We start from the raw sequence: 25,460 nt of genomic DNA, 5'->3' as shown, positions 1-25,460 counted from the left end.
CAATTTTATATGGATTATGGGGTGGTGTAGCTGGCTAGGTGTTAATCAAAATGACATCAGTATGAATAAATCAACTGTCAGTACCCCAGCCAATCATAATTGATGCTAACGTTGTGAAATGTGTAAGTCACAACTACAGTGGTATTATATCACCAGACTTTGCCATACAACAAATATCCCCCTATCAATTGCATGACGTATTATCTCTTGTAGAGATAATAGCGAAATAATATAGTATAATTCAAAATATAGGATATACTGTAAGTATCCACAGTATAGGTAAAACTTAATACAAAAATTATCTTAGGTGGTCATTCCGAGTTGTTCGCTCTGTAAATTTTTTCGCATCGCAGCGATTTTCCGCTTAGTGCGCATGCGCAATGTCCGCAGTGCGACTGCGCCAAGTAAATTTGCTATGCAGTTAGGAATTTTACTCACGGCTTTTTCTTCGTTCTGGTGATCGTAGTGTGATTGACAGGAAGTGGGTGTTACTGGGCGGAAACTGGCCGTTTTATGGGTGTGTGCGGAAAAACGCTACCGTTTCTGGGAAAAACGCAGGAGTGGCTGGAGAAACGGAGGAGTGTCTGGGCGAACGCTGGGTGTGTTTGTGACGTCAAACCAGGAACGACAAGCACTGAACTGATCGCAGATGCCGAGTAAGTCTGGAGCTACTCAGAAACTGCTAAGAGAGGTGTAATCGCAATATTGCGAATACGTCGTTCGCAATTTTAAGAAGCTAAGATTCCCTCCCAGTAGGCGACGGCTTAGCGTGAGTAAATCTGCTAAAAGCAGCTTGCGAGCGAACAACTCGGAATGAGGGCCTTAGTACAAATACTGTACATTTTCCCAGTGCAGTATAACAGTACGAATGCTGTTAGAATTATTAATTTTCTGGCAAAAGTATCCAGTATATAGGACACCCTAATCCATGTCTCAGGTACTAAAGAATTGCTCTAAATAATTAGAATGAAAGGTACCTGAGAGTTGTTGTTAGATATTAGGGTGTACGGCTCAGAGTGCACTGCACTGGGTGTGCGGCGTCCCATCAGAAGTGTGAGCGGGCGCCCGCCTCAGACAGCTGTTTCGCTTTCTGGCTTCCTCATTCTTTTCGAGTGACAATCAGCGGGACCGCATGGTGGGTAACGGATCCTGCAATACCTATTGGCATCAGGACCGTTACTACCATTAGGGTCTCAGCACTGTCACCTAACTACCTTTTTCCAGGCACCATAGGGCGAAAGGAGGGTAACGCTCACCTTGCATCAATGTACTGATATATGCAAGGAAGCAGCTTACATCCTTTTAGGAAACTGGTGCACTATATTTACTTTGCTGACACTATATATTTTTCTATTTCTTTTTCAATGCTCTCTCATTGTTAATGAAAACTCACAGGACCCCCTGCGCTGATATATCAGGGTGTCCGGGGTCATCTTTTCAAAAGCAGAAGCATTCTACCTGTTTCCAACCCTTAGATGCAGACGGGGCACGCTCATTCACTGTATAAATACTTGTCACACAGTGAACAGCAGCTACCTCGCTGCACCAATGATAGGTGTGCCTTTTCTTCCTTTTTCTGTCTATAAAATTTAATATATTAACAGCTAATGAGATTTTCTTTATTTCCAGACCCAGGCAACAATTACATGTTTATGATATGATGTATCAGGATGAACTATACTTTGTTTCATCTATCCTCTAACACCAATACAATGGTTACATGTGAGGAGTAAATAGATACATTTCTGCCTGAGGTTGTTTAGAGGTAGATTCAGTTTTCTTGCTTACAACTAATTATTTAGAGCAATTCTTTAGTACCTGAGACATGGATTAGGGTGTCCTATATACTGGATACTTTTGCCAGAAAATTAATAATTCTAACAGCATTCGTACTGTTACACTGCACTGGGAAAATGTACAGTATTTGTACTAAGATAATTTTTGTATTAAGTTGTACTATTGATTGTCTACTCTCAGGGGTGCACCTCCACATGAGTTATTTGTAAAAACCCTTCTCTGAAGGATAATATTCTAAATTACTGTGGTTTACTAATCTACTGGGTGTTATAACCATAACATTTAGATTCTACGACCTGTGCTCAAGTTTTCCTTTCCCTTTCCCCTGACCCTACCTCTCCCCTACCAAAGTTTTCCTTATAGTGATCATATCTTCTTGAGTAGTGGTAGGGAATTGCAAGAGAGAAAGAGTGGGGTTATTTATGTAGTACAATATACAATGTTATATGATATCCCCCTCCCCTCCCCAATACTAGTCTGTGCAGTTATTTCCATTTTCCATACCTCTGTTGTCTGTTACCCTTAAATAGATGACATACTATTATTTTATGGAGTCTGCAATGCTACTGTGCCTGTGTTAGGAGGGGATACATACGATATCCCGGCAGACAGGATGCCAGCTGTCACTATACCGACAGCAGCATCCCGTCTGGTGGAATCCCGGCAGTGAGTCCACGCACAGGCTCGCTGCACTCGCCACGCATCAGGCCCGGTGGCTTACTGCTCTCACCACAGGTTCTGTTCCCACACGGTTGGTGGCGTGGACCCATCAACTGAGTGAGAATACCGGGCGGGTGTCGGGACTCCATTTGTCAGTAAAATGCCGGTTGTTGGGATTCCGGCATCGGCCTCCTGAACGCAGAGATCACAATAGCCACTATATTGACAGCATTCCATTAGGAGGACATTTGTAAGGTACAGTGTGTTCCTTGAGTCGCCTCGGGTAATGGAAGACTCATATCCTCAGATGGAGGCATCACAAGTAGGGGGTGTTATATCTACAAAGAAAGTTATTATTTTATTGTAGTGATAGGGCTTAACCTGCCCAACAGGATCTGGTGCCAATGAGTTTATAAAATCAAAAGATGTCACTAAACTATGTTACACATTAACCTTCTCAAACTATGTCAGGTTAAAATAGGACTTAAGTGGAATGTTTTCCTTATGTTTTAACAACAGTACGTGTTATTGCACACTGGAATAGCTTACATGGTTGCCCCTGTTTTTAGCGGATGCAATGTATTACTTACATATTTCCCTGTTTTTTAGATAAAACATTCCAACCTCAGCCAGTCAGCTTTGGACAGGACAAAATTGCACTAGTTTGCTGATTGCCTGGGATCTCTCAGATTCCTTTTACTAGTACATATTCTTCATTTGCTAGAATTGTATAAGATTTCTGTAAGTTCATATAATTACTAGATAATAATTAATGAAAATGTAATTCCTATTGTTTTTTTCCTTCGCTCATAGGTACTATGTATATATATAAAATATTAAACTTAGTAAGTACCCCCTTACCTACTCTTTGTGACAGTGGCGGAACAAGCAAGCGGTGGGCCCAGGTGCGACAAAATGCTTTGGGCCCCCCCCCCGTCCAAGTCCACCCCAGGGGCAGTGCGCGCCGTAGGCGCGCGCAAAAATACATAGTGGCGTGGCTTCGTGGGGAAGGGGTGTGGCCACAAAATAATACCAACACAGTAGTCTCCATTATTCAAATTACGCCGCACAGTAGCACCACTACACCAGGTAGAGACCCTTTTACACCTTACAGCGAACAGATTCCTCTTTTCTCTAACGTCCTAGTGGATGCTGGGGACTCCGTCAGGACCATGGGGAATAGCGGGCTCCGCAGGAGACAGGGCACATCTAAAAAGCTTTTTAGGTCACATGGTGTGTACTGGCTCCTCCCCCTATGACCCTCCTCCAAGCCTCAGTTAGGTTTTTGTGCCCGTCCGAGAAGGGTGCAAACTGGATGGCTCTCTTAAGGAGCTGTTTAGTAAAGTTTTTTTTTAGGTTTCTAATCAGTGATTCCTGCTGGCGACAGGATCACTGCAACGAGGGACTTAGGGGAGAGACTTGCAACTCACCTGCGTGCAGGAGGATTGAAGTTTTAGGCTACTGGACACTGAGCTCCAGAGGGAGTCGGAACACAGGTCAGCCTGGGGTTCGTCCCGGAGCCGCGCCGCCGATCCCCCTTACAGACGCTGAAGAAAGACGGCGGAACGGAGGTCCGGAAACAGGCGGCAGAAGACTTCACAGTCTTCAGAGAGGTAGCGCACAGCACTGCAGCTGTGCGCCATTGTTGTCACACGGCTCACTGACACGGTCACGGAGGGTGCAGGGCGCTGCTGGGGGCGCCCTGGGCAGCAATATAAATACCTATTTGGCAAATAAATACATCACATATAGCCATTAAGGCTATATGTATGTATTTTAACCCAGGCCAGTTATTAAAAAACCGGGAGGAAAAGCCAGCCGAAAAGGGGGCGGAGCTTATTCTCCTCAGCACACGGCGCCATTTTCCTGATCAGCTCCGCTGGTGAGGAAGGCTCCCACTCTCCCCTGCACTGCACTACAGAAACAGGGTTAAAAGAGAAGGGGGGCATAAATTGGCGATATAATTATATATTAAGAGCGCATATATAGAAACAACACCTTCTAGGGTTGTTATATACATTATAGCGTTTTTGGTGTGTGCTGGCAAACTCTCCCTCTGTCTCCCCAAAGGGCTAGTGGGTCCTGTCCTCTATCAGAGCATTCCCTGTGTGTGTGCTGTATGTCGGTACGTGTGTGTCGACATGTATGAGGAAAATGTTGGTGAGGAGGCGGAGCAAATTGCCTGTAATGTTGATGTCACTCTCTAGGGAGTCGACACCGGAATGGATGGTCTACTTATGGAATTACGTGATAATGTCAACACGCTGCAAGACGGTTGACGACATGAGATGGCCGGCGGACAAATTAGTACCGGTCCAGGCGTCTCAGACACCGTCAGGGGCTTGTAAAAACGCCCATTTACCTCAGTCGGTCGACAGACACAGACATGGACACTGACCCCAGTGTCGACGGTGAAGAAACATACGTAATTTTCCTTTAGGGCCACGAGTTACATGTTAAGGGCAATGAAGGAGCTGTTACATATTTCTGATACTACAAGTACCACAAATAAGGGTATTTTGTAGGGTGTGAATAAACTACTTGTAGTTTTGCCTGAATCAGATAAATTAAATGAAGTGTGTGATGATACGTGGGGTTCCTCCGATAGAAAGTTATGGGCGGTATACCCTTTCCCGCCAGAAGTAAGGGCGAGTTGGGAAACACACCTTAGGGTGGATAAGGCGCTCACACGCTTATAAAAACAGGGCGTTACCGTCTCTAGATACGGCCGCCCTCAAGAAGCCAGCTGATAGGAAGCTGAAAAATATCATGACAGTATATACACACATACTGGTGTTATACTACGACCAGCAATCGCCTCAGCCTGGAGGTGCAGCGCTGAGGGGGCTTGGTCGGATTTCCTGACTGAAAATTTTGATACCCTTGACAGGGACAAGATTTTATTGACTATAGAGCATTTTAGGGATGCATTTCTATATATGCGTGATGCGCAGAGGGATATTTACATTCTGGCATCAAGAGTAAATGTGATGTACATATCTGCCAGACGAAGACACGACAGTGGTCAGGTGAGGCAGATTCCAGACGGCATGTGGAAGTATTGCCGTATAAAGGGGCGGTCCATCGGACCTGGTGGCCATGGCAACAGCTGAAAAATCCACCTTTTGTTACCCCGAATCACATATCGGCAAAAAAGGACACAGTCTTTTCAGTCTCAGTCCTTTCGTCCCCATACGGGCAGGCGGGCAAAGGCCAGTCATATCTGCCCAGGGGTAGAGGAAAGGGAAGAAGACAGCAGCAAGCAGCCCATTCCCAGGAACAGAAGCCCCTCACAGCTTCTGCCAAGTCCGCAGCATAACGCTGGGGCCGTACAAGCGGACTCAGGTGCGGTAGGGGGTCATCTCAAGAGTTTCAGTACGCAGGGGGCTCACTCGCAAGGGAGCTCCGGGATCCTACATGTAGTATCCCAGGTGTACATTGGAAATTCGAGACATCTTCCCCTCACACAATTCACAGGCTGTATTCCCAGCAGGTGATAATCAAAGTACCCCTCTTACAACATGGAAGGGGGTAGTATTCCACACTATATTGTGGTACCGAAGCCAGACGGCTCGGTGAGATCTGAAATATTTGAACACTTACATACAAGCGTTCAAATCAAGATGGAGTCACTCAGAGCAGTGATAGCAAACCAGGAAGAAGGGGACGATATGGTGTCACTGGATATCAGGGACGCTTACCTACAGGTCCAAATTTGCCCTTCTCACCAAGGGTACTTCAGGTTCCTGGTACAGAACTGTCACTATCAGTTCAGACGCTGCCGTTTGGGTTGTCCACGGCGCCCCGGGTCTTTACCAAGGTAATGGCCGGAATGATGATTTTTCTTAAAAGGAAACATGGACGCTTTCCTGATAAGGGCAAGGTCCAGAGAACAGTTGGAGGTCGGAGTAGCACTATCTTAAGTAGTTCTACGACAGCACGAGTGGATTCTAAATATTCCAAAATCGCAGCTTTTTCCGATGACACGTCTACTGTTCATAGGGATGATTCTGGACACAGTCCAGAAAAACGTGTTTCTCCCAGTGGAGAAAGCCAGGGAGTTATCCGAGCTAATCGGGATCCTCCTAAAACCAGGAAAAGTGTCAGTGCATCATTGCACAAGAGTCCTGGTAAAAATGGTGGCTTATTACGAAGCAATTCCATTCGGCAGATTTCCCGCAAGAACTCGTCGGTGGGATCTGCTGGACAAATGGTCCGGATCGCATCCTCAGATGCATCAGCGGATAACCCTATATCCAAGGACAAGGGTGTCTCTCCTGTGGTGATTACAGAGTGCTCATCTTCTAGAGGGCCGCGGATTTGGCATTCAGGATTGGATGCCGGTGACCACGGAGGCCAGCCTGAGAGGCTGGAGAACAGTCACACAGGGAAAAAATTTCCAGGGAAGTGTGATTAAGTCTGGAGAATTCTCTCTGCATAAATAAACTTAGAGCAAATTTATAAGGCTCTAAACTTAGCAAGACCTCTGCTTCAAGGTCAGCCGGTATTGATCCAGTGGGATAACATCACGGCAGTCGCCCACGTAAACAGAAAGGGCGGCACAAGAAGCAAGAGGGCAGTGACAAAACTGCAAGGATTTTTCGCTAGGCGGAAAATCATGTGATAGCACTGTCAGCAGTGTTCTTTCCGGGAGTGGACGACTGGGAAGCAGACTTCCTCAGCAGGCATGACCTCCACCCGGGAGAGTGGAAACTTCATAGGGAAGTTTTTCAGCATGATTGTGGACCGTTGGCAAAGACCAAAGGTGGACATGATGGCGTCCCGCCCGAAAAACGGGACAGGTATTCCGCCAGGTCATGAGACCTTCAGGCGATAGCTGTGGATGTTCTGGTAACACCGTGGGTGTACCAGTCAGTGTATGTGTTCCCTCCTCTGTTTCTCATAACCAAGGTATTGAGAATTATAAGACATAGAGGAGTATGAACTATACTAGTGGCTCCGGATGGGCCAAGAGGGACTTGGTACCCGGAGCTTCAAGAGATGCTCACAGAGGACTAAGGGCCTGGGGAGTTAAGAAGGGACTTGCTTCAGCAAGTACCATGTCTTTTCCAAGAATTACCGCGGCTGCGTTTGACGGCATGGCGGTTGAATACCGGATCCTGAAGGGAAAAAGGCATTCCATAAGAGGTCATACCTACCTTGGTCAAAGCCAGGAAGGAGGTGACCGCACAACGTCATCACCACATGTGGTGAAAATATGTTGCGTGGGTAAGGCCAGAAAGGCTCCACGAAGGAAATTCAACTAGGTCGATTCTGCACTTCCTGAAAACAGGAGTGTTTTGAGCCTCAAATTGGGTTTCATTAAGATTTAAATTTCGGCCCTGTAGATTTTCTTCCAGAAAAAAAAAAAAAAAATTTGACTTCAGTTCCTGAAGTACAGATTGTAAAGGGTGTATTGCATATACAGTTCTTTTGTGCCTCTAGGGGCACCGTGAGATCTCAACATAGTGTTGGGATTCCTTAAAATCATATTGGTTTGAACCGCTCAAATCTGTGGATTTGAAATATCTCACATGGAAAGTGACCATGCTGTTGACCAATATCTCACATGGAAAGTGACCATGTTGTTAGCCCTGGCCTCGGCCAGGCGATTGTCAGAATGGGCGGCTTTGTTTTACAAAAGCCCATATTAAAATTTTCCATTTGAACAGGGCAGAACTGGGACTCGTCTCCAGTGTCTTCCTAAAGGGGTGTCAGCGTTTTCACCTGAAACAACCTATGGTGGTGCCTGCGGCTACTGGGAACTTGGAGGACTCCAAGTTACTAGACGTTGTCAGGGCCCTAAAGATATATATATATATATATATATATATATAGTTAGGACGGCTGGAGTCAGAAAGTCTGACTTGCTGTTTATATTGTATGCACCCAACAAGCTGGGTGCTCCTGCTTCTAAGCAGTCTATTGCACGCTAGATTTGTAGTACAATTCAGCTTGCACATTCTGTGGCAGGCCTGTCACAGCCGAAATATGTAGATGCCCATTCCACAAGGAAGGTGGCTTCATCCTGGGCGGCTGCCCGAGGAGTCTCGGCATTATAACTTTGCCGAGCAGCTACGTGGTCAGGGGAGAACACGTTTGTAAAATTTTACAAATTTGATACTCTGGCTAAAGAGGACCTGGAGTTCTCTCATTCGGTGCTGCAGAGTCATCCGCACTCTCCCGCCCGTTTGGGAGCTTTGGTATAATCCCCATGGTCCTGACGGAGTCCCCAGCATCCACTAGGACGTTAGAGAAAATAAGAATTTACTTACCGATAATTCTATTTCTCATAGTCCGTAGTGGATGCTGGGCGCCCATCCCAAGTGCGGATTGTCTGCAATGCTTGTACATAGTTATTGTTACAAAAATCGGGTTATTACTATTGTTGTGAGCCATCTTTTCAGAGGCTACTTCGTTTTGTTATCATACTGTTAACTGGGTTCAGATCACAAGTTGTACGGTGTGATTGGTGTGGCTGGTATGAGTCTTACCCGGGATTCAAGATCCTTCCTTATTGTGTACGCTCGTCCGGGCACAGTACCTAACTGAGGCTTGGAGGAGGGTCATAGGGGGAGGAGCCAGTACACACCATGTGACCTAAAAAGCTTTTTAGATGTGCCCTGTCTCCTGCGGAGCCCGCTATTCCCCATGGTCCTGACGGAGTCCCCAGCATCCACTACGGACTACGAGAAATAGAATTATCGGTAAGTAAATTCTTATTTTACACATTACAGCAGACAGCGTGCCCTTTTTACACATAACGGCAGACCGCGTGCCCTTGTTACACATTACGGCAGACAGCGTGCCCTTTTTACACATTACAGCAGACAGCGTGCCCTTGTTACACATAGCGGCAGACAGCGTGCCCTTTTTACACATTACGGCAGACAGCGTGCCCTTGTTACACATTACGGCAGACCGCGTGCCCTTGTTACACATTACGGCAGACAGCGTGCCCTTGTTACACATTACGGCAGACAGCGTGCCCTTGTTACACATTACGGCAGACAGCGTCCCCATTTTTACACATTACGGCAGACAGCGTGCCCTTGTTACACATTACGGCAGACAGCGTCCCCATTTTTACACATTACGGCAGGCAGATTCCCCATTTTTACACATAGCAGCAGGCAGATTCCCCATTTTTACACATAGCAGCAGGCAGATTCCCCATTTTTACACATAGCGTCAGGCAGTCCCCCTGTTTTACACATAGCGTCAGGCAGTCCCCCTTTTTTACACATTACGGCAGGCAGATTCCCCTTTTTACACATTGCGTCGGGCAGATTAGCCCTTTTTACACATAGCGGCAGGCAGTCCCCCATTTTTACACATTGCGGCAGGCTGATTCCCCCTTTTTACACATTGCGGCAGGCTGATTCCCCCTTTTTACACATTGCGGCAGGCAGTCCCCCCTTTTTACACATTGCGGCAGGCAGTCCCCCCTTTTTACACATTGCGGCAGGCAGTCCCCCCTTTTTACACATTGCTGCAGGCAGTCCCCCCTTTTTACACATTGCTGCAGGCAGTCCCCCCTTTTTACACATTGCTGCAGGCAGTCCCCCCTTTTTACACATTGCGGCAGGCAGTCCCCCCTTTTTACACATTGCTGCAGGCAGTCCCCCCTTTTTACACATTGCTGCAGGCAGTCCCCCCTTTTTACACATTGCGGCAGGTAGTCCCCCATTTTTACACAGTGCGGCAGGTAGTCCCCCATTTTTACACAGTGCGGCAGGTAGTCCCCCATTTTTACACATTGCGGCAGGCAGGCACAAGAAAGAAGGAAAGAAGGAAGGAAAGAAGGAAAGAAGGAAAGAAGGAAAGAAAGAAAGAAAGAAAGAAAGAAAGAAAGAAAGAAAGAAAGAAAGAAAGAAAGAAAGAAAGAAAGAAAGAAAGAAAGAAAGAAAGAAAGAAAGAAAGAAAGAAGAATTATACTTACCCTCTCCGCTGGCTCAGGCTCCTCGGTGAAGCGTCAGAGACGATTCCCGGGCTGGAGAGAAGGAGGAGGAGGGAGGCTGAGAAGGGAGCCGCAGCAGCGCTGTGTTACTGGTGGAGGCGCTGCTGCTGCTGCCCCTCTGCTTCCCTATAGGCTGTTCTCGGAAGACAGCCTATAGGGAAGCAGAGGGGCAGCAGCAGCAGCGCCTCCACCAGTAACAAAGCGCTGCTGCGGCTCCCTTCTCAGCCTCCCTCCTCCTCCTTCCCCCGTCTGTAGTACCGCTGCTCCTCTCCTCTCCTCTCTTCGCCGGGCGGCTGTGCGCTGCGGGCAGCGGTTGCCCGCAGCGCACAGCGGCATGTAATGAGTCAGTTTGACTCATTACATGCTTGGGCCCCTGGACAGAGGCGGGCCCCAGTGCAGTGCACTGCCTGCACTGCCGGTAGTTCCGCCTCTGCTTTGTGACCCTCTCCATAAGTGTCCTAACTAACCTGATGTTTTGCTGCGTTCAGGGTTGGGATCAACAGTATTTACAAAAAATATGGCATGAGTACAGTTGATTCAATATAAAAGACAGCCTACTTTCTGTATAACTTGGAGACAGCTTGGATAATGGGTGCATTGTCTTTTCCATGGAGGATCCGTCCACATCCATCCACGGGCACTAAAAACCCACCTATTCATCAAAGCATACCCTCCCGATGCATAACCCAGTGCTGAAGCTGCGCCTCCACCCCCCTGCCTCATGCCGTGAACATCTCAGCTTTGCTTGCATACTGCCATCAGGCTACCTCCCACTTGCCTGCACCTCTTGTCATCTGTCTGTCGCCCCTCCCCACTAGATTGTTAGCTCTTCAGAGCAGGGCCCTCTTTCCTCTTCCTCTTGTTATCTAAGCCCTCGTCTCGACACATTTCACTCGCAGCTCTCCCCTACTCAACGACCATCTTTATCCTGCTAGTCAAGGCTCATCTCTATCTATGGCCATCAGCCTCTAGTAGTACGATGAGCACTCCATCAATACTTACATCTTAGCTGTATTATGTCTTGAGAACGTGTGGTGCTCTATTTTACCTGTACTCTATTTCTGTTATTTATTTACTGTAATGCTATGTTTGTCTCCCTGTACTGTCCTTTGTACGGCGCTGCGAAACACATGTGGCGCCTTATAAATAAAATTTAATAATAAATAATAATTATCCATATGCCTTTCCTCCTGTAGCAGTCATGCGGAGGATATTACAGAAAAACACTTGGATAGGGTGCTGGTTCTGCAATTCATAATTTGCCAATAAACCTTGGAAGCCAGGGAAACACATTTAGACTTTCCCTCCTCAAAGTGGAGATGGTTGAAAGAAGAGAGTGCTACTGCGCACACTCTAGTCTTCTTGTTCTCATGTCTGCTGGCTGGTAAACTGTTTGAAACCCCACTCCGCTCAGGCTCCACTGCATCACCAGTGCACATGTAACAGTGAGTATAGCTGTACCTGCGCTCTATTAATAAACCAACACTTGTTAAGTATCTAGCCTGGTGTGTGTCTATATAGCTCAATATGTAATATCAACACCTGCACATATACAATTTCCAACAGAAGCCTATGCCGACATATTGGTATGATGCAATATCATGGGAAAATATGACCCCCACATGCCAGAAAAGTGGCTGTGGCCTCACTTAAAAGATCATAGCCTCATGTAAGTCACAATTTCATCACTCCAGGGTCATGCCCAGAATTCCCAGGGATGCTGGGCCTCCCCCCCCCCCCCCCAAAGATAGTGCCTGTACAGTTTTCTATGACAGAAGCCAAGCGCTGCAGGAGAATGTAACAATGCAGTACCCAGCTCTAGTCACTGTGGTGGAGCTGGAATTTTGGTGTCATCTACTCTGAGGATGACACCCTGGTGTGGCCACACCCCCACACCTCCATAATGACACCACTGGGAAGATGTCCATCTCCCTCTATGGCACTCTAATGGTGCCCATACACTTGTGCGATGCCCCGCGACGCGACATCGCGGGGCATCGCACCGGCAGTTCAGGTACGATGAAATCGCACCTGAACTGCCAAAGTGATTACCATGCGATCATGCGATAGATCGCATGGTAATCACTTGATTGGCACGTCACCGCCTCCCGGCGGGTGCCCATCGCACATCGCAGTGCGATATATAGCATGTGTTTTTAAAAACACATGCAATTGCACTGCGATTCGATAAATATTAAGTGCAGCACATACTATCTTGAGACGTGAGATTTGACTGGTGTGCCTGCGCATCGCGTCGAAAGGTACCTAAAATGTGCATACGATCCTGCGATTTCTCTCACAGATGCGGTTGAAATCGAAGGATAGCACCGATTATCTCTCAAGTGTATGGGCACCATTACTCACTAACAAGATGGCCCCAGGCATGCACAGAAGTATGGTCAGTGGCCATCCTGGAAAAGGATTGAAGCCTCCCTGAAGGAACAAATATGGAGTATATGCAGCAGCTTCAACAACTCCTCATACTGTTTCTGAGAATTTTAGAGAGTTACCCATTAAAGACAGCTAAAATTCCTTATTTGTCCTTAAAGTAAAAAATAATCAGGCAGCTTATTGTAGTAGGAATTCTGATCCTACAGTACTAAAGTATACTGTATCTCTCATTTTCACTCACATTTCTGCACACTTAATTTTTCCGAATATCGCCTCCTCTCAGTTCCCTGACAACTTCCTCCCACTCTAGACAAAACTGAAAATATCCAGTCTATTTATTAATAAGTAATAATTAATAAGTAAAATATTCTATAACTTCAATATTGTCATTAAAAGTTTGTCACATTAGCTGAGCAAAGCTCAGTTCACGAATGATACTGGCCAACATCCTTTCTGCTTGTTACAAGACCATCTGCAAGAATTGCAGATGTGCTGTTGCCAAACTGGTAATCTTTAGGAGTTCTGACTGCTCCTTAGTTCATGTTGGTTTGTAATAACATGGCACGTCAGAGAGTGGGGTTCTTGGTGTTTGGAGAAGTTGGGAGTAGGGATATAAGTGTTTCTTTCTTACTCTGGTGAATGCTATCTTATGTACGGTAGTAGAATGATTAGTGGTAGCAAAAGATGAACATATTACCCTTGTAAGGAAAAAGCCATGTTCCCTTGGTCTTTGTTGATGTCTCTGTTTTTGTTTGTCGCAGTGGGGAAATGAATGGTTAATGGAGGAATGTAAGGAAAGAAATAGGCAGAGGAGGATGCGGAGGGAGCTGGCAGAGGATGCAGGGAGGGAGTGTGGCTACTGGGCAGAGGATGTTGGGGAGGCACCTCCAGAGAAACAGGGGAGGTAGCTCACATTTCTGAAAAGCTGTCTCCGCAGAAAAAGCAGCTTTTTGGAAGTGATAATTAAGTAAAAGAGGCATGAGGAATGCCTCCAATATATACATTGAAAATGCTGCAAGTTCAAACCTTAATTATCACCACAGACATTTTTTGCATAATGAATAGATCCAAAGACAAGATTAAAATTAAATGGATACTGGAGTTAATCTTTAAAGTTAAAATTAGGGGACGCACATTAGTATAAGTTAGAGATGAGTGTTTCAGATTCCTTGGAATCCGATCCCATCCGAACATATTGTATCTGAGTAAATCTGAGCCGCAGATCGAGTTTTCACACCAGACTCCGACTCCAAGTCGAGGCAAAATGTCATCTTCCCAGTGTCGGATTCTCATGGGGTTTTGATTCGATAAACAGGTGCCGTGGCTAGGGCTTAGCGTTATTTCACTCAAATCCAGGCACACTGATGTATGCTGCACTCTGCTCTGATTTTAGTGGTCTGCTCTGCTTTTATTTGCTGTTCTGTGTCCAGATTCCATTCAGGTGGCTGTGCTGTGTTCAGACTCCATATACAAAACAGGCCTCATTAGGGGCATCTTAGAGGAGGGGACACGCGTGAAGCCTCTGTCATGGGCCCCCACCTCTCCGGTAGCTTGTAGACTCTGGCTTAGAGGCACTGCACATGCGCAGGTCTCCGGGAACATGGCGCTTGCACATTGTTCCTGAGACACCTCCAGTGCGCATGCGCAAATCAGCTGGAAATGGCTGCGGCAGCCATATTCCAAGTGATTTGTGCCTGCACTACAGAACCGCAGCCGTGGGACTCCGGGGGGGTAAGTATACGCTATGGGTCCAGTATGTGTGGTGTGGCCCCCCGGACGTAGGGGCCTGTGTGCACCGCACACACTGCATGCATTATAGAAACACCTATGGCCCTCATGATCTGGATCTGCATTTTTAAAAAAAACTTCATAATAATAGTTAAAATTACAAAATTTGGGCCTTTTTTTGATCCTACTGTATTATTACCATCAGTAGCATTAATTTCTAGTAATGTCCAGGTTTTCTTTTTTCTGTCTGTGCGGCATGTCTATTGCTTTATTACTTGCAGTAATTCTTCTGTATTATGGGGCTAATTGAGGTTGGATTGCAAATTGCGTTCCAACCGGAATTTTTATAAATGCTCCGCCGGCACATGCGCAGCGCCCATCCTGCGCATGTGCCCGCACTTTATGCCAGAAAATGCAATCGCCTCTGCGTGTCAATCAGGCAGAGATGTGCGGGGGGTGGGGCGTCAACGCTCCATTTCCAGGGTGGAGACGGAGCGTTGCAGTGGCTGTGCAGCATGAACGGGGGGGGGGAACGGAGGCAGCCAAACGGGGGCGTGTTCATGGTGGTTGAGTGATGTCACACGTAGCATTCGCAATCGAGAACATGGCTGTGGGCCTCCTGCGGGCGCAGCTAAGCTGCACCGGCAAGCTGTGCCCGCAGGAGTCTTCCTCAGTTTCTGCTAACAAGCAGAAATTTCGATGCGTTCGCAATTTCTGCTTGTTGAACGGGGGGAGGCGCCAGTCAGCAGAATTTGCGATCCTTACTGAATTTGCCCCAATGTGCATTGTTTTTGATGTCTGCAATATATAAATAACATTATAATACTAATAATTATTATTATTATTATTATTATTATTATTGACCACCTCACAGCTCATAATATTGTTTATATCTATATTGGCCAAAGGCTGCAGCAAGATGGCTAGTTTCTAAGCAACAGAGCAGTGGCACAAACACACAGCAGTTTATAACACATTTAGCAAACATTGGGCCTAATTCACACCCAATCACTGCAAGAGCAGCGATTGCAGTGTGTAGCCCTCTCTGAGTCTGAAGTGAGCACGCACAGCGGCCGCACTGCACGTGCACACCCAGTGAGATGCGATAGCATCTCACTAATGCAATCGCCCCTGCCTAATTGACAGGCAGAGGCGGTTGTGGGGTGGGAGGGGGCATGCCAATGGTGTTAGAATGTTGGTGGGGAGTGGTCTGGACAACACAGGTGGTTAGGAATGTAGGGAGTTACTTGGGGGGGGTGAAAGCTTTGCCGCTGTGCAATGCTTTCGGACCAGTGCGGAGGAACGGGGGGGGGGGATGGTAGGGCCTGACATGCGGGGCGGACTAGCCCTGTGGTGACCGTCCTCCCGAATGTCAGAGAAATTGATCGTAGATGTGCTAAATTTAGCACATCTACGATCAGCTCTGAATCACCCCATTTGCCACACAGATGTGGCAGAAAAGAAAAGCGATGCAAGATGGAATTGTCCTTGGGCTCTCCATCCCATCCTTATATTAGATATTAAAAAGGACATGCACAGTTTATCATATCAAGCACATCAGCGACAGGGGCTTCCACTAATGTGGCTAAAGTGGTTGGTTAATTTGGGTCCTCACGAACTAATGTTTTGGATGGACTAGCTCTGATCACTAATGGGTGATTCTCCAGAATGTTAACATAAAGTCACATGCTTTTCATTTTTTTCGTTTTAAACTGGTCTGTTAAGAAATTGTTGTTATATGAAAACTTAAGACCCACTAAAATCTTGGTATTTTGGAAAAGTATGTTGTTTGAATTTGTGTAGCTGCCCTGTGATGGAGAATTGCCCTTATGAGGTTGATGTTGGCAGTACAGATTGCATGGGTTGGTCAAAACTACTGGTAGCTGATACTGTACTCCTTATTATTATTTTATTAATTATTTTAATTTTGTAAAATAAATTTCATGAACTTTCCACAAATGAAGTAACATGGGTCCTCATTCCGAGTTGTTCGCTCGCAAGCTGCTTTTAGCAGCATTGCACACGCTAAGCCGCCGCCTACTGGGAGTGAATCTTAGCTTATCAAAATTGCGAACGAAAGATTTGCAATATTGCGAAATGACTTCTCTGTGCAGTTTCTGAGTAGCTCGAGACTTACTCTTCCAGTGCGATCAGTTCAGTGCTTGTCGTTCCTGGTTTGACGTCACAAACACACCCAGCATTCGCCCAGACACTCCTCCGTTTCTCCAGCCACTCCCGCGTTTTTCCCAGAAACGGTAGCGTTGTTTCACACACTCCCATAAAACGGCCAGTTTCCGCCCAGAAACACCCACTTCCTGTCAATCACACTCCGATTACCAGAACGAAGAAAAAACCTTGTAATGCCGTGAGTAAAATACCAATCTTCATAGCAAATTTACTTGGCGCAGTCGCAGTGCGAACATTGCGCATGTGCAATTATCGGAAAATCGCTGCGATGCGAAGAAAATTACAGAGCGAACAACTCGGAATGACCACCATGGAGTAGGTGCCTAGATGGTTAACATCCCTACTGCTACTAACTTTGGCCTCACAAATTGAGTAGATGCCTTCATTAATGTCAAGACTTGTGTAAATAAAATCCCACACCCAAGAGGTGTCTTTTTTTGGTCTTATGTCCAAGCATCACAATGTCTTTCTTTTTATCACTGGAAAGAACTGCTGCCACTGGTGGCTGACTTACACAAACAACATCAGCATCAGATAATATACAAATATCCCCATCATCCTGTCCCACTTCCACACTAGCATCCTCAATTTAAGACATCATCACCACATTTGCAGATGGTGCAGAAATGGTAGAAAGAGGCTTCTCTATGAATACAGTGTGAGAAATGTCAGACTCACGCATAGCTAACAAGGACACTGCTAGACCCTCCTCAGGGGTTTTGTGAAAAGTTAAATCTTCAGTCTTAGTGGTCTTTTTTTTAAGCTCTGATTTATCGGTTTCTAATGTGATGCCTCTACCCATTTTTTAACATTGTGAAAGATTTTGATTTAAAGTGCCCTTTTCTAAACTTTCTGCCTGCTGGACACCTTTAGTAAATGTTGTAGTACTATCATGACTGGCAGCAGCCACAGCACAAGTACTTGGTTGCTGCTCCTGCTCTTTTACTGACTGATCATGATCCATATTGATTCAGTGCTTATATTTATTAATGTAGTTGGGCATTGCACATACTGAGCATTATTGATCACACACACAAGTTGTACCAAACAAAAAACTTTTTTGTTTTTCAAAAATGACAGCTCACACTGCAGACTCTCAGCACTTATATTTATTAATTCAGTGGTGCACAGTCTGGCCCAGAACACACAGAATTTTTTTTTTATTTGATCTATTTATCTAAAGTGCATCCAGAAAGTATTCAAAGTGCTTCCCTTTTTCCACATTTTGTTATGTTACAGCCTTATTCCAGAATGGAATAAATTCATTTTTGTCCTCAAAATTCTGCACACAATACCCCATAATGACAGCATGAAAATTTTTTAATTTTTTATTTTTGGTACTTTATTAAAAATAAAAAATGAAGAAATCACATGCACATAAGTATTCACAGCCTTTGCCATGAAGCTCAAAATTGAGCTCAGGTGCATCCTTTTTCCACTGATCATCATTGAGATGTTCCTACAGCTTAATTTGAGTCCACCTGTGGTAAATTCAGTTGATTGGACATGATTTGGACAAGCACACACCTGTCTATATAAGGTCCCACACTTGACAGTGCATGTCTGAGTACAAACCAAGCATGAAGTCAAAGGAATTATCTGTAGACCTTCAAGACAGGATTGATTCAAGGCACAAATCTAGAAAATGGTATAGAAAAATATCTGCTGCTTTGAAGGTCCCAATGAGCACAGTGGCCTCCATCATCTGTAAATGGAAGAAGTTCGGAACCACCAGGACTCTTGCAAAGGCTGGCCGTCTGTCTAAACTGAGCAATCGGGGAGAAGGACCCTAGTCAGGTAGGTGACCAAGAACCTGATGGTCACTCTATCAGAGCTGTAGCATTCATCTGTGGATAGAGGAGAACCTTCCAGAAGGACAACCATCTCTGCAGCAATCCACCAATCAGGCCTGTATGGTAGAGTGGCCAGATGGAAGCCACTCTTTAGTAAAAAGCACATGGCAGCCCGCCTGGAGTTTGCCAAAATTCTGGACTCTCAGACCATGAGGAACAAAATTCTCTGGTCTGATGAGACAAAGATTGAATATGTGAACGCCAGGCGTCATGTTTGGAGGAAACCAGGCACTGCTCATCACCAGGCCAATACCATCCCTACAGTGAAGCATGGTGGTGGCAGCATTATGCTGTGGGGATGTTTTCAGCGGCAGGAACTGGGAGACTAGTCAGGATAGAGGGTAAGATGAATGCAGCAATGTAAAGAGACATCCTGGATGAAAACCTGCTCCAGAGCGCTTTTGACCTCAGACTGGGGCGACGGTTCATTTTTCAGCAGGACAACCACCCTAAGCACACAGCCAAGATATCAAAGGAGTGGCTTCAGGACAACTCTGTGAATGTCCATAAGTGGCCCAGCCAGAGCCCAGACTTGAATCCGATTGAACATCTCTGGAGAAATCTGAAAATGGTTGTGCACGTTGTGGATGGAGCTTGAGAGGTGTGCACAAAGGAATGGGCGAAACTGCCCAAAGATAGGTATGCCAAGCTTGTGGCATCATATTCAAAAAGACTGGAGGTTATACTTGCTGCAAAAGGTGCATCAACAAAGTATTGATCAAAGGCTGCGAATACTTATGTACATGTGATTTCTTAGTTTTTATTTTTAATAAATTTGCAAAATCTCAACAAAAAAAAACATTTTTACGTTGTCATTATGGGGTATTGAGTGTAGAATTTTGAGGACAAAAAATAATTTATTCCATTTAGGAATAAGGCTGTAACATAACAAAATGTGAAAAAAGTGAAGCGCATTGAATACTTTCCAGATGCACTATATATCTATATCTATCCATCTATCTATCTATCTATCTATCTATCTATCTATCTATCTATCTATCTATATATATACACACACACACACACATATATATATATCTATATATATCAGGGCCGTAACTACATGTGTGCTAGCGGTGCTTTGCCTACAACGCAAATGCACTGTGGGCAGAGAACCTCTGGTATCACCCGTAGGGCTATGGCGCTGGAGGATTGTGCGGCTGTCATAGCCAGGGCTGTAAGTAGGCTAGTGCTCGAGGTGCACTGTACAGCGGAGATTTGAGCGGTGACGGGCAGGCACCCACTGAGATGTTACCAGAGGTGCGCCTGACTTCTTCCCTGCAATCTCCAGAGCCTGGGGACAGTAATTTGTGTTCCCGGGGATAGTGATGCTTGTCCCAGGGTCTGCCAATAGGGCTGAATCTGGGCACTGGGCAGCCAGGAGACACTGTTACTGGCGCCAGCACTGCACTAGTGAAGGAACTGAAAATAAACTACAGGTAGGGCTGCTGGGAGCTGTAGTTTATTTTCAGTTTGATCCATAGTTAGTTCCCTACCCGGCCGTATGGCGTGGGAAACTCCCGTTGCCACGGAATATTAAATAAAGCTTCCGTATTCCCTACTGCCCAGCTGAAAAGCCGGACTGCAAATATGAGATTCCGGATATGATGGGGCGGAGTCTGGGCGAGAGGACTTTACAGATGTCATCCTTGCAGTTCAGGACTTCACTTCAGTGATCCATTACTTAACAGGTGAGCTCAATGAGCTGTACTGTTAAGTGCTGTGTAAACAGGAAGGCTGTACGAGTGGATTCAGAGGCTGGTTGTGTCTTTGCTCCCTTCGTGATCAGGACCTGGAAGTGACATAATGAGAGGGCAGGAGAGAACTTCTGCCCTAACAGCACCTAAATGTTTTCTCCGTTCTCGTTTGTTTGAGGTAATTTTTTTTTTCTATGCACCATTGGACGCTCGCCACACATCGGGCTCGGTGTCTCGCTCTGCTCCACTTCGCTCACCACAGGTTACTATTCCAAATAGTTTGTGACATGGACCCAGGGGTTTATGGGAAAGGTCCTCTCCACAAAGGGAAAGTAGACGCTACCGTATGGGGATAAATCGACTTTCCTATGTGATCTTTGAGTGACTGTAGGATCACTGTAGGACCTGCTTGCAGTAGATCTATATTTTGCTGTGCCAGCGCCTGTGGGCATATATGTAAAAAATAAAACGTACATTTAACTGTACAGCTTTCATCTCATCTTTATAAGATTATCAACAACAGCATCACGTGACTGCATTTACCAGAGCCCCTGATGCAGGGCCGTAACTAGGGAAGTGCTAAAGATGTGCTGTCCCACAGCATAGAAGCCCTGTAGGTGAAACTGCCCGCCAGATCCTGTGCCCACATGAGAAAATAGATGTTTCCACATGTAATCTTCTTAACGTCTGCTCCGCCATCCGCGTCCGGCCCCACACCGTCAGAATCGGTACAGCACTGAGCCACCACGGGAGGGAAAATTGCACTACCCACCCCTCCTAAGCACAGCATGGACAGTGCAGTGTGCAAGCGCTGATGAGATGTGGAGGAGCACCCAGGGAGTAATATGCAGAGTGGGGAGCACCCTCACCTTAAAAGCTTGGAGGCAGGGCCATAAGTAGGTGTGTGTCAGTGGTGCCTAGAACACAGCACATATGCACTGTGAGCCCAGGACCACTGGCATTATCCACTCGGCCGCATTGTCACCACCACCGCACTATGTGGTCCGGCCGATGGTGGACTCAGCTGCATTAGCGCCCCGGCTACCTCTTCTCACAAAGGTAGCCAGTCAGCACTGCAGCTTGTGTCTCCGGCTCCGCCCCCACCTCCCTCTTCACTCCCCCCACCAGTGTATTCTGGGAGCGCTGCCCCCAGCACACCCACAGTGCCCTGTGCTTTGAAGAGCTGCAGCATTAGGGTGGGAGAGGAGGACAGAGACAGGCGGCTGGAGGTCGGAGCCGAACATAAGTATAACTCACACACACTCTCTCATTCTCACACCACACACTCTCTCCCTTCCCCTCCATCCCTCCTCATTGACATTGCAAAAGGGTCACTTTCTGGCACCGTGCATAAAAGGGGCTCTGTCTGGCGTCATGCGTAAAAGGGGCTCTGGCATAATGTGTATAAGGAGGCTTTACCTGGTGTAATATATATAATATGCTGTACTTTGTGTAATGTGTATAAGGAAGCTTTACCTGGCATAATGTGTATAGTGTGCTCTGCCTGGCATAATGTGTATAAGGAAGCTCTACCAGTCAAAATGTGTATAATATGTTCTACCTGGCGTAATGTGTATATAGAGGCTCTACCTGGCGTAATGTGTATAATGTGCTCTACCTGGCATAATGTGTACATAGGGGACTCTGCCTGCCATAATGTGTAAAAAGGGGGACTCTGCTGCAGCAATGTGTAAAAGGAAGCTCTACCTGCCGTAATGTGTAATAGGGAGCTCTACCTGCCATAATGTATAAAAGGGGACTCTACCTGCTGTAATGTGTAAATGGGGTCTCTACCTATCGTAATAAAGTATGTGATAGGGGCTCTACCTGGAGTAATGTGTAAAATGGGGCTCTACCTGGTGTAATGTGTGTAAGTGGTGCTACTGTGTGGTGTAATTTGAATAATGGAGACTACTGTACAGCGTAATATGAATTGGTATTATTTTGTGGCCACGCCCCTTCCCCATGATGCCACAACCCTATATTTTTGTCACGCCCCTGCACTGGCACTATTTAAAATAGGTGGATGGGGGGCGCCGATGATGTTTCTTACACACAGTGCTAAAAAAATAATATATATATATATATATATATATATATATATAGGTCTTGAAACGCAAGTTGCACTGTATTGGAGTCATGTGCCTTGTGAATATCGGCACCTGGAACGCATGCCGCTTCTGGTTTCTGGTGAGTGGAACACATGCTGCTTCCAGTATCGAAGGCATGCGGTGGTACCACACATAGCTTCGGTTTGAGTCCTCACTGGGCCCACTCTGTTCTTGATGTGGACACTGGTTAGTGATCTTAATCTAGCTCATAGTGTCACTGTGGCTTAATTTGGAGCACTCGGCTGTTGAGCAGGATTACCCATGGTTCCCTGCACATCTGTTTTTCACCTATATAAGGTATAGACTAGGTCAGGGCTGGCCAAACCGGTCCTCGAGATCTACCAACAGTTCATGTTTTCCAGGCCTCCTGGAGATCTGTAGAATTGTCAATTAGGAAAGAATGCAGCACATCTTAATTAGTAATGACTACACCTGTGCACCAGCTAGGTGGTCTGGAAAATGTGAACTGTTGGTAGATCTCGAGGAATGGTTTGGCCAGCTCTGGACTAGGTGATTAGTTCATCGTGGCTCCTGCAGGATCGACTGGTTGGTGTGCTTCACCTCTGTGAGTTATATTTTTCTATTAACCCTGGTGTATTTATTACTTTTATTGATTTGATATTTATAAATGTATTTTCTTATTCCAGCTTGACATATAAATACTGGGATGTGATATACATATTGTGGATTTGTGACAGTCAGGAAAGAGGAAAATAGGTTTAGTGTGACACCTGGTTACTGTGATTATACACAGGTCTATCTATTTACAGTGGTATGTTTAATTATAAATGGGATGCCCACCCTATACTCTTGTGTGCCGCCAGCTGGTTGTCTGTGAGTATATTAGCTCTATACAGCACTTGTGTTTACCTATATGGTGTTTTCCTATTTATTTGTTCTTGGGCATTTAGTTACTTACAGTGGAGCTGGATTTTTCTATTCACTTTTTCTATTGACCTACTTTTTTTATTTACTTACTGTACATATAAACTTTGAGCCCTCTGGATGCTTGGAACCTTGCTTAGGCACTTAGAGTCCTTGCGGTGGTGTTATGAAATTACATTAGCTATGTGTCCATAGGGGCCTGGGAAACTGAGTCTATTCCTTTTTCTTTTATCTCTATATAGTTGTACTTTGGATGTACTATATACTGGTATCATTAAGGCTTGTCATGAGAAAGATTCACTGTGACGGATCAAAACATCGACCGTCAAAAGCCAGACATTTACCAAAATAAATATTTGTCTTGAAGTGTTTGAAAAATTTCTGGAGAGTGCACCTCCATACTACTGGAAAGTACAAATATATATATAGTCAGCCTGTACACCATCATCCCACATGCTGAGGGTGTACGGGCTGTTAGAAATTTATTACTGAAAAGCGGTTTATATGATGTATCCTTTGTGGATTTTTGTGTTCAGCTTTTAGAATTTGTCTTGACCCATAACTTTTTCTTATTTGATGGGATGTTTTTTCAACAGCAGTCTGGTTGTGCCATGGGTGCTGCCATGGCACCGATGTATGCGAATGCCTACATGTTCATGATGGAGGACTTGATTTTCTTTTCTGATTCTACTGTGTCATCTAGAATCTTGTTTTATACGAGATATATAGATGACGTGTTTATAATTTGGAACAACACTGATTTGAGTTTCAATGAGTTTATTGCCGTCCATAATGCCTCTGCTAACCCAGTAAAATTTACGGTACGCTCTGATCAGAATCATATTGATTTTTTGGATGTGCTTGTTTCAGTCAGTGATGGTGTGATTAATACCACGGTGCATCACAAAGATACAGAACGTAATTCTTTTTTATTAGCTAACAGTTGTCATCCTGCGATTTTAAAAAAGGGATTACCATATTCCTAGATGATTAGAACCATGCGTATTAATAGCGATATTACCATTGCTTCAGCTCAAATGGATCTGATGATCATTAAGTTCCAGGAGCGTGGATATTCACGCACCTTGCTGGAGGAAATTAAATGTAAGGTATTATCGCTTAATAGAAATGATTTATTAAAGAAGAAAGGAAGTACTAACGCTGGCAATCAGGTGTTTCCTTGGATTAATAAATTTAATGTATTATCACCTGACATTAATAGAATTTCCAAGGCCGCATGGCCTATAGTTGCATCTGATGAATCGCTGTCATTAACTAATACCAGACTGATGCCTTGTTACTCTAGGGGTAGGAATTTACGTGATTATCTGGTAAAGTCTGACATTACTAGAGTGAAGGATGCTCCTGACCATTTTTTTATCCCTTAAGAAATTTGGTTGTTTTAAATGTTCCTGTGTTACATGTGGCTACATGCTTGCAGGAGATGTGTTCACTCACCCCCGATCTGGTAAAAAAGTAAAAGATTTTGCATCACCTCACCTGTAATAGTATGTATGTTGTCTATCAGATTGTGTGTCCATGCGGTCTGTCCTATGTGGGCAAGACGCAATGTAAATTCAAAGAGAGAATGTCCGGCCACCGTTCTGCTATCCGTGCTGCTTTGCAGTCGGGGAGCAGTGAGCAGCCGGTGGCGAGACATTTTCTTGAAGCCAAACATAATCTTTCCAGCATCAGATATCGCATGATAGACCACATACCTGCCTCTTACCGTGGCGGGGATCGTAATTTACAATTATTGAAATGTGAAGCCAGATGGATCCATAGATTGGGTGTTTTGTCTCCTCATGGTCTTAACGAGAGTTTAATACTCTCATATTTTTAATGATTTATTGTGCTATATCTCTTTCATCTTATGGCAATATTTACCTTGTTGCTGTCGCTTCATATTTCATGTTACTTTGGTTACCCTTTTACATCCATGTTCCGTTTTTGCTTTGTTTAAGCTGTAACCATGGTGATGGTGTGCACTGTGTCATTCCCTGTGCGCTTGTCCGCGGGGAGTGACGTCATTGATTCTTAATGCCGGCCGGGTGTGCAGTCCCGGTGCAGACATGGGCGTTACACGTGGTGTTTTAAAGTATATAAGGTATGTGGTATTCATGTTTTGTTAGCCTGATGATAGTGTTTATTACACTGAAACGTTGCTGAAAGCGTGGTTTGGTTGTCCTTT

Source organism: Pseudophryne corroboree, chromosome 4 (assembly GCF_028390025.1).
Source record: "Pseudophryne corroboree isolate aPseCor3 chromosome 4, aPseCor3.hap2, whole genome shotgun sequence".
Taxonomy (NCBI): Eukaryota; Metazoa; Chordata; class Amphibia; order Anura; family Myobatrachidae; genus Pseudophryne; species Pseudophryne corroboree.
Note: the sequence above shows the minus strand (reverse complement) of the source record.